The sequence below is a fragment of the Oncorhynchus mykiss genome, chromosome 13, assembly GCF_057628025.1.
Source record: "Oncorhynchus mykiss isolate SJ-2025 chromosome 13, ASM5762802v1, whole genome shotgun sequence".
Taxonomy (NCBI): Eukaryota; Metazoa; Chordata; class Actinopteri; order Salmoniformes; family Salmonidae; genus Oncorhynchus; species Oncorhynchus mykiss.
Genome location: NC_143034.1, coordinates 5,953,261 through 5,963,395, shown reverse-complemented (window position 1 = coordinate 5,963,395; position 10,135 = coordinate 5,953,261). Strand labels below are relative to the sequence as shown.

The window sequence follows — 10,135 nt, the reverse complement described above, 5'->3', positions numbered from 1 at the left end:
TACAGGTAGTGGTGGAGTATTAATACCTGGGTGTTGTTCAGGGACAAGACATACAGGTAGTGGTGGAGTATTACTACCAGGGTGTTGTTCAGGGACATACAGGTAGTGTTGGAGTATTAATACCTGGGTGTTGTTCAGGGACATAGAGGAGTATTAATACCTGGGTGTTGTTCAGGGACATAGAGGTAGTGGTGGAGTATTAATACCTGGGTGTTGTTCAGGGACATACAGGTAGTAGAGGAGTATTAATACCTGGGTGTTGTTCAGGGACAAGACATACAGGTAGTGGTGGAGTATTAATACCTGGGTGTTGTTCAGGGACATACAGGTAGTGGTGGAGTATTAATACCAGGGTGTTGTTCAGGGACATAGAGGTAGTGGTGGAGTATTAATACCTGGGTGTTGTTCAGAGACATAGAGGTATTGGTGGAGTATTAATACCTGGGTGTTGTTCAGGGACATAGAGGTAGTAGAGGAGTATTAATACCTGGGTGTTGTTCAGGGACATAGAGGTAGTAGAGGAGTATTAATACCTGGGTGTTGTTCAGGAACATAGAGGTAGTAGAGGAGTATTAATACCTGGGTGTTGTTCAGGGACATGGTGGAGTATTAATACCAGAGTGTTGTTCAGGGACATAGAGGTAGTAGAGGAGTATTAATACCTGGGTGTTGTTCAGGGACATACAGGTAGTGGTGGAGTATTAATACCAGGGTGTTGTTCAGGGACATAGAGGTAGTAGAGGAGTATTAATACCTGGGTGTTGTTCAGGGACATAGAGATAGTAGAGGAGTATTAATACCAGGGTGTTGTTCAGGGACAAGACATACAGGTAGTGGTGGAGTATTAATGCCTGGGTGTTGTTCAGGGACATAGAGGTAGTAGAGGAGTAGTAATACCTGGGTGTTGTTCATGGACAATAAGGCTGAATGATAATCACTAGTGAGTTCAGCAGCACAATAAGGCTGAATGATAATCACTAGTGGGTCCAGTGTCAATAAGGCTGAATGATAATCACTAGTGGGTCCAGGGGTACAATAAGGCTGAATGATAATCACTAGTGGGTCCAGTGTCAATAAGGCTGAATGATAATCACTAGTGAGTTCAGCAGCACAATAAGGCTGAATGATAATCACTAGTGGGTCCAGAGGTACAATAAGGCTGAATGATAATCACTAGTGGGTCAGGGGTACAATAAGGCTGAATGATAATCACTAGTGGGTCCAGGGGTACAATAAGGCTGAATGATAATCACTAGTGGGTCCAGTGTCAATAAGGCTGAATGATAATCACTAGTGGGTCCAGGGGTACAATAAGGCTGAATGATAATCACTAGTGGGTCCAGGGGTACAATAAGGCTGAATGATAATCACTAGTGGGTCCAGGGGTACAATAAGGCTGAATGATAATCACTAGTGGGTCCAGTGTCAATAAGGCTGAATGATAATCACTAGTGAGTTCAGCAGCACAATAAGGCTGAATGATAATCACTAGTGGGTCCAGGGGTACAATAAGGCTGAATGATAATCACTAGTGGGTCAGGGGTACAATAAGGCTGAATGATAATCACTAGTGGGTCCAGGGGTACAATAAGGCTGAATGATAATCACTAGTGGGTCCAGTGTCAATAAGGTCTGAATGATAATCACTAGTGGGTCCAGGGGTACAATAAGGCTGAATGATAATCACTAGTGGGTCCAGGGGTACAATAAGGCTGAATGATAATCACTAGTGGGTCCAGGGGTACAATAAGGCTGAATGATAATCACTAGTGGGTCCAGTGTCAATAAGGCTGAATGATAATCACTAGTGGGTCCAGTGTCAATAAGGCTGAATGATAATCACTAGTGGGTCCAGGGGTACAATAAGGCTGAATGATAATCACTAGTGGGTCCAGAGGTACAATAAGGCTGAATGATAATCACTAGTGGGTCCAGGGGTACAATAAGGCTGAATGATAATCACTAGTGGGTCCAGCAGGCCTGTCTACAATAGTTACGGATACAAGTATCCTGTGTGTGTATTTGTTTTCTTTCCTTCTGCCCTAGTCAAAGGTGTCACTCATCAGTCGCCAATCAAAAGACACACCTGCTCCTTTTCCCTTACCCAATCACATCCCCTTTCCCGTGGTTTAAAATAATCTACCCCCCCCCCCCCCCCCCCTAGACTGCAGGGCCAAAGGGGTTCGTAACAACACTGGACAATCAAATCAAAGTTTATTTGTCATAAAACAGTAGCGAGGCTACATACAGGCACAGGTTAGTCGGGCTGACTGAGGTAGTATGTACATGGTTGTATATGGTTAAAGTGACCTTGTGTATATGATCATATTTATTGTCTGCAGTTGTATTGATGTCATTTGTATGCTTGTTATGTGTATTATGTACATAGAGCCGCATACAGCATTTCCCAGTGGGCATGATAAAGTCATGATCTTATCTTGTGTAGAGGAAAATCTTTGCTGTAAGAGGTAAGAGAAAAACGTATTTGTTCATTTTTCAAATGATTTGTTATGGTTTTCTTTTTTTAGTGAATAACTGCTTTGCCAACTCCAATCAGCAGATGGCGACTTAAGTATTTCAGATGATGCTCCTTGTGTGACGTATAATCTAGTGGACGGAACGCTTCTGCAACAACAACTCGGCTACTGATGCAGCCAGTTCCGTATCTTACTCGTCAACATAAAACCGACTAAATTCAAGCTTCATTGTCCGTATTTGTGTATATTAATCTGTGTTTTTAACGCATTCTTTACATATCTCCTAGTTAAATTGTAAAATAGCTTGTTAGATTTACTAATTCGTTAAGATTGATGCTTAGCCTAGTACTAGGCTCGTCGCTAATTCTAGCTAGCTTTCATCCCCGACCTAGGAGTGAAGTTGAGTCCGCTATCCTCGCTCGACCATGAGCTCACTAAGCTACTCCCTCCCTGCTAAAGAAGAAGAGGTCGGATGGACGGAGAAAGAAGATCTGTACATTGTCGTGAAAGAAGACGATGAAGTGAAAGACGAGAAAGAGCCTTTTGGAGTGAAAGAGGAAGAGGGGATAGAGGCTGTCACAGTGGAAGGAGAGGAGGTAGAAGCTTTCAGAATGAAAAAGGAGGAAGAGGAGGCTATCACATTGAAAGAAGAGGAGGATGTTACCGTGAAATACGAGAAAGAGCCTTTAGGAGTGAAACACGAAGATGGGATAGAGGCTGTCACAGTGGAAGAGGAGGAGGTAGAAGCTTTCAGAATGAAAAAGGAGGAAGAGGAGGCTGTTAAAGTGAAAGAAGAAGAGGAGGCTGTTATAGTGAAAGAAGAACCTTTTAGAGAGGAAGAGGAGTCTGTCACATTGAAAGAAGAAGATGAGTATTTTATAGGGAAAGAAGAGAAAGGACCTTTTGGAATGAAAGACGAAGAGGAGACTGGAGATCTGATTAACACTAGTGAGTACTATCTCAAAAACTTTGCCATTGTTCAATGTATGTATGTATGATTTTTAATAAGAGGCATTCTACTGACGTTTTACACTTGAATATGTTATTCAGGGGTGCGTTCAGTGAGAGAACAGTGTTCGGCGTTTAATTAAACAGTGTGATTGGTGTCCCAGAGATTGTGCTTTCAAATGGTCACATCCATATTAAAGGAGAAATGTGCAATACCTCAATTTGTGGGTCACGAAGCAACAAAAAAAAACAACGTTTATTTAAGCATTAACAAACACACTCTGTGTGACAGACAGACACTTTAGCTGGATCAGAGTACCCCAAAGGAAGGTTCCTTAGTGGCTAGATTATTAGAACCATAATCTACAGGTTAAGTAAGGAGAAATGCTGCATCTTTTTGACTATTCGGATTAAGCCACTCACCATACAGCCCAGGAAGGGTGGCCTAGTGGTTAGAACGTTGGACTCGTAACCGGAAGGTTGCAAGTTCAAATCCCCGAGCTGACAAGGTCGTTCTGCCCCTGTCGTTCTGCCCCTGCTAACCTAGGCCGTCATTGAAAATAAGAATTTGTTATTTAACTGATTTGCCTAGTTAAATAAAGGTAAAATAAAAAAATCCCACAAGTTCATTGATGAATTCGCATGCAAAATTGGCATATATTCTCACTCCTAAAATCCCCCCAGGTGGATCATTCCATCAGACCTCATATATTCTCACTCCTAAAATCCCCCCAGGTGGATCATTCCATCAGACCTCATATATTCTCACTCCTAAAATCCCCCAGGTGGATCGTTCCATCAGACCTCATATATTCTCACTCCTAAAATCCCCCCAGGTGGATCATTCCATCAGACCTCATATATTCTCACTCCTAAAATCCCCCCAGGTGGATCATTCCATCAGACCTCATATATTCTCACTCCTAAAATCCCCCCAGGTGGATCGTTCCATCAGACCTCATATATTCTCACTCCTAAAATCCCCCCAGATGGATCATTCCATCAGACCTCATATATTCTCACTCCTAAAATCCCCCCAGATGGATCATTCCATCAGACCTCATATATTCTCACTCCTAAAATCCCCCCAGGTGGATCATTTCATCAGACCTCATATATTCTCACTCCTAAAATCCCCCCAGGTGGATCATTTCATCAATCCTCATATATTCTCACTCCTAAAATCCCCCCAGGTGGGCCATTCTATCAAACCTCATTGTACATATTTGTTAATATGGTCCTCCTGACTACCAAATAAGATTGTGGTCAGAGAAGAGTTGATATCGCAAATGTTTTTCAATCCAATGAAACGTGATTTTCCCCTTAATCAGTTTTTGAAAAGGTTTGTCGGTGCGCTCACTAGGAATCTGCTGTTTATATGTTCAGATATACAATGGGGTCCGAAATGATTGACTCTTGATAAAGATGAGTAAAAAAAGATTGTAAAATAAATACAGATATTGAGCTATATTGTGTGCTAAAAAAAAGGGGAAATTATAGGTCTAATACAATTGTTCGGAGAAAGATAAATGATTGAATCCCATGTTTTCAGTACCTTTCAATACCTCACCTTATGAGGAAAACAGCGCTGAGACTTTTTTTTCGTCGAAGATCCTTTCCAATGTGTTCAACAGTCTTTCCAGCTTCAGTTTGAAGGGATTGTGTTACCCATGTTATCCGTGTTGGCTGTGTTACCCATGTTATCCGTGTTGGCTGTGTTGGCTGTGTTACCCATGTTGGCCGTGTTGGCTGTGTTACCCATGTTATCCGTGTTGGCTGTGTTACCCATGTTATCCGTGTTGGCTGTGTTACCCATGTTATCCGTGTTGGCTGTGTTGGCTGTGTTACCCATGTTGGCCGTGTTGGCTGTGTTACCCATGTTATCCGTGTTGGCTGTGTTACCCATGTTATCCGTGTTGGCTGTGTTACCCATGTTATCCGTGTTGGCCGTGTTGGCTGTGTTGGCTGTGTTACCCATGTTATCCGTGTTGGCTGTGTTACCCATGTTATCCGTGTTGGCTGTGTTGGCTGTGTTACCCATGTTGGCCGTGTTGGCTGTGTTACCCATGTTGGCCGTGTTGGCTGTGTTACCCATGTTATCCGTGTTGGCTGTGTTGGCTGTGTTACCCATGTTGGCCGTGTTGGCTGTGTTGGCTGTGTTACCCATGTTATCCATGTTGGCTGTGTTGGCTGTGTTACCCATGTTATCCATGTTGGCTGTGTTGGCTGTGTTACCCATGTTATCCATGTTGGCTGTGTTGGCTAGCTCCTCCGAACAGTGTCCTGACGAGAGAGCACATGTTCTATGCCAGGCAAAATCACGCATCATTAGCTTATTGTTATGGATGTATCACAAGTAAATGTCACAAGAAAACATCTTAAACAAACGCAAACGCAGCTACTTTGTTGTCGTTCTGTTTGACGTGCATCCATAGATAGACAACTAACAACTAAAAAAAGTGGGTCGCGTCTCCCGGCAATTTAACCGATATAATGAATGACCATTCGGCTTGTCTAGCAGCCATAGATTCGTGTCGGGATTATATCTCATGGAAGGATTAAACAGAATGAATACATTCATTAAAATATTTATATAAAATATTTATATATATTATATTAATATTTATAAAATATGTCAATCATTATTTCGGTATGTCGGTATCCCGTTGTAATAAAGTGATAATGCCCACGAAGATGGCGTTTGGAGGATATATTGGCACGATATATAGACAGAGACGGAACAACTGTGTCAATATAACTTTCAAACACTGTCTTCTCAGACGTTATCACTTTAACACTACCGCCACTCTGTGATGAAGCACTCTGCTGGTCAATATTTACATTTCAGGCATTTAGCAGACTCTCTGATCCAGAGATTTACGGTACTGAGTCATTTAGCAGACTCTCTGATCCAGAGACTTACAGTACTGAGTCATATAGCAGACTCTGATCCAGAGACTTACAGTACTGAGTCATTTAGCAGACTCTCTGATCCAGAGACTTACGGTACTGAGTCATTTAGCAGACTCTCTGATCCAGAGACACTACAGTAGTGAGTCATTTAGCAGACTCTCTGATCCAGAGACTTACAGTACTGAGTCATTTAGCAGACACTCTGATCCAGAGAGACTACAGTACTGAGTCATTTAGCAGACTCTCTGATCCAGAGACTTACAGTACTGAGTCATTTAGCAGACTCTTATCCAGAGAGACTTACAGTACTGAGTCATTTAGCAGACGCTCATATCCAGGGAGACTTACAGTACTGAGTCATTTAGAAGACTCTTATCCAGGGAGACTTACAGTACTGAGTCATTTAGCAGACGCTCTGATCCAGAGAGACTTACAGTACTGAGTCATTTAGCAGATTCACTTATCTAGAGAGACTTACAGTACTGAGTCATTTAGCAGACGCTCTGATCCAGAGAGACTTACAATACTACATTCATATTATTAAGATAGCTAGGTGAGACAACAAGATATCACAGTCATAACACATACATTTTCCCTCAACAACGTAGTTATCAGCAAAATCAGTGTAAGCGAAGGAGGGGACATGGGGTTTATTTAAGATACTCTTTTAAAGAGGTAGGGTTTCAGATGTTTTCAGAAGATGGGGAGGGACTCTGCTGTTCTGACATCAGGGGAAGCTTGCTCCACCAATGGGGTGTCAGGACAGAGAAGAGCTTTGACTGGGTTGATCGGGAGCTGACCTCCATTAGGGGTGGGAGGGCCAAGAGACCAGAGGTGGCAGAACAGAGTTTTCTGATTGGGTTGTTAAGAACCCTATTCTGATGATAATCCCCTATTGGATTTTGACCTCCTAGGTACCCTCTCTAAGGTCGGAGGTCACCATAAAGCAGGTCTTAGTGATTGGTACATCAACCCATGGGTGTCCTGAAGTGACTCAAATGTAACGTCTATTCAACCCCCCTCAAGGCAGCATTGATTTAATGTTTTAACCCAGGGAAGGATGAAACAAGGAACTGTTAAGGCCAGAGTATTTAGGTCTGCCCTCTGCTCACGAGGGTGGCAGATTGTTACAAACCTTGCAGAAGAGTCGTTTCAGTCTCCCTGTGGATATATTTGTTTAATACAACTCTTAAATATAGAAGTTGTTCAGCTAATCTCTTGCGTCCATCATAGCCTGAAGGAAGGGAGGAAGAGTTCCTCCTGCTGTTCCGAAAACCAAGCACCAGGGTCTTGAAGATGATGCATTTTATTGAGGGATCTTGTCTAGATTAAACCTCGTAGAAAGCGTTTTATCATGTAGAAGTTTCATTCAGGTCTTTCTGTTTAAGCAAATACTCTGTTTGTCTTTTTAGCAGGAGAGAGACCAGACTCTCACCCTGACCGTGGGAAGAGTCCAGACCCAGAGATGACCAAACCAGCAAGACCATACCACTGTTCCCAGTGTGGAAAGAGATTTATTCAGTCATCGCATTTGAAAGAACATGAGAGAATACACACAGGAGAACAGCCATTCCAATGTTCCCAGTGTGGAAAGAGTTTTACAAATATAGGGAACCTGAAAACGCATGAGATGACACACACAGGAGAGAAGCCTTTCCACTGCTCCCAGTGTGGAAAAAGGTTTACCCAGTTAGGGAATTTGAAAACACATGAGATGACACACACAGGCGAGAAGCCTTATCATTGCTCCCATTGTGGAAAGAGTTTTAGACACTCAGGGCATCTAAAAGTGCATGAAAGAACACACACGGGAGAGAAGCCATATCAATGCTCCCAATGTGGAAAGGGTTTTGGACACTCATGGCATCTTAAAGTGCATGAAAGAACACACACTGGAGAGAAGCCGTATCAATGCTCCCAGTGTGGAAAGGGTTTTGGACACTCGGGGCATCTAAAAGTGCATGAAAGAACACACACTGGAGAGAAGCCATATCAATGCTCTCACTGTGGAAAGAGATTTATCCAGTCATTGCACCTGAAAGAGCATAAGAGAAAACACACAGGAGAGAAGCCTTTCCAATGTTCTCAGTGTGGAAAGAGTTTTATCCAGTCATCGCATCTGAAAGAGCATAAGAGGATACACACAGGAGAGAAGCCTTTCCAATGCTCTGAGTGTGGAAAGACTTTTAGCCAGATAGGGCAGCTGAAATATCATGAAAGAAAACATACAGGGGAGAAGCCTCATCACTGTTCCCAGTGTGGAAAGGGTTTCAGATACTCAGGGCATCTAAAAGTGCATGAAAGAACACACACTGGAGAGAAGCCGTATCAATGCTCCCAGTGTGGAAAGGATTTTAGACACTCAGGGCATCTTAAAGATCATGAGAAAATACACACAGGAGAACAACCATTCCAATGCTCTCTGTGTGGAAAGAGTTTTACCCATTTAGGGAACCTGAAAATGCATGAGATGACACACACAGGAGAGAAGCCTTTTCACTGCTCCCACTGTGTAAAAAGTTTTACCCAGTTAGGGAACTTGAAAACGCATGAGATGACACACACAGGAGAGAAGCCTTTCCACTGCTCCAAGTGTGAAAAGGGTTTTAGAACCTCTGGGAACCTGAAAATGCATGAAATGTCACACACAGGAGAGAAGCCTTTCCAATGCTCCCAATGTGGAAAGAGTTTTACCCAGTTAGCGAGCCTGAAAAGGCATGAAGGAACACACACGGGATAGAATCCTTTCCAGTGTTCTCAGTGTGGAAAGACATTTTCCTGGTCAGAAAGACCTGAAAATCACACGAGAGAAGAGAGACACTGTTGTGGGTGGCAGAATGTGGGGTGAGCTGTTGTAACTTCTCCAGGTTGATGCTCTGTTCTGTGATGAACTGCATTTCATAAACTACTACGCCTATTACCTGTCTGCACCCTAACACATTGTTGCCATTGTCGTCTGTAACTGTTGCATTAATTAAGTACTATTATCACCTTCCTCTATATGAGGGGACATGCAACTATCTGCATTTTTTTTTAGTTCTTCCCTGACTGATCAGCGAGACAGATCTCACTTGCTTGTATTTAAGATGTACTATTATCACACCTTAAATAGTCTCTGATCTTTGGGATTGAGTGTGTTCTGACTTTAAAAAAAATTGCAATGGGTTTCTTTGGTTTATGGCCACATGAAATCAAATTGTATGAAAACTTACTCAAAAAACAGGCCTACTTTGTTAGCCAGACCTTTACGTCTCCAAGCAACAAAAAAATAAAAACAGAACATATTTAAAATGTATTTGACTTTGATTCATTTAGTCACTGTATCTTATTTAGTTAATTTGTGTAGAAGTTATCAAGCTAAACATGTATGAAAATGTTACGACGTTGTTATGACAACAGTTGTTGACTGGGAAACCCAGACGCGAGCTGCCCAGTGACGCGAGCTTACCAGACAGGCTAAATGCCTTTTTATGCTCGCTTCGAGGCAGGCAACACTGAAGCATGCACGAGAGCACTAGCTGTTCTGGATGACTGAGTGATAACCCTCTCGGTAGCCGATGTGAGCAAGACCTGTAAACAGGTTAACATTCACAAAGCCACGGGGCCAGACGAATTACAAGGACGTGTACTCAAAGCATATGCGGACCAACTTGCAAGTGTCTTCACTGACATTTTTAACCTCTTCCTGACCCGAGTCTGTAATACCTACATGTTTCAAGCAGACCACCATAGTCCCTGTGCCCAAGGAAGCGAAGGTAACCTTCCTAAATGATTGCCACCCGTAGCACTCACGTTGG

At 42.7% G+C, this 10,135-nt stretch overlaps 1 pseudogene across 1 annotated transcript; it reads left to right on the top strand.

Moving 5' to 3' along the window:
* Nucleotides 1-2,633: 2,633 nt before the first annotated feature.
* LOC110493338 (uncharacterized) lies at nt 2,634-9,633 on the top strand (annotated as a pseudogene). The gene is made up of 2 exons (XR_016485587.1): nt 2,634-3,425; nt 7,751-9,633. The product of XR_016485587.1 is annotated as an uncharacterized LOC110493338 (transcript).
* The last annotated feature ends 502 nt before the right edge of the window (nt 9,634-10,135 follow it).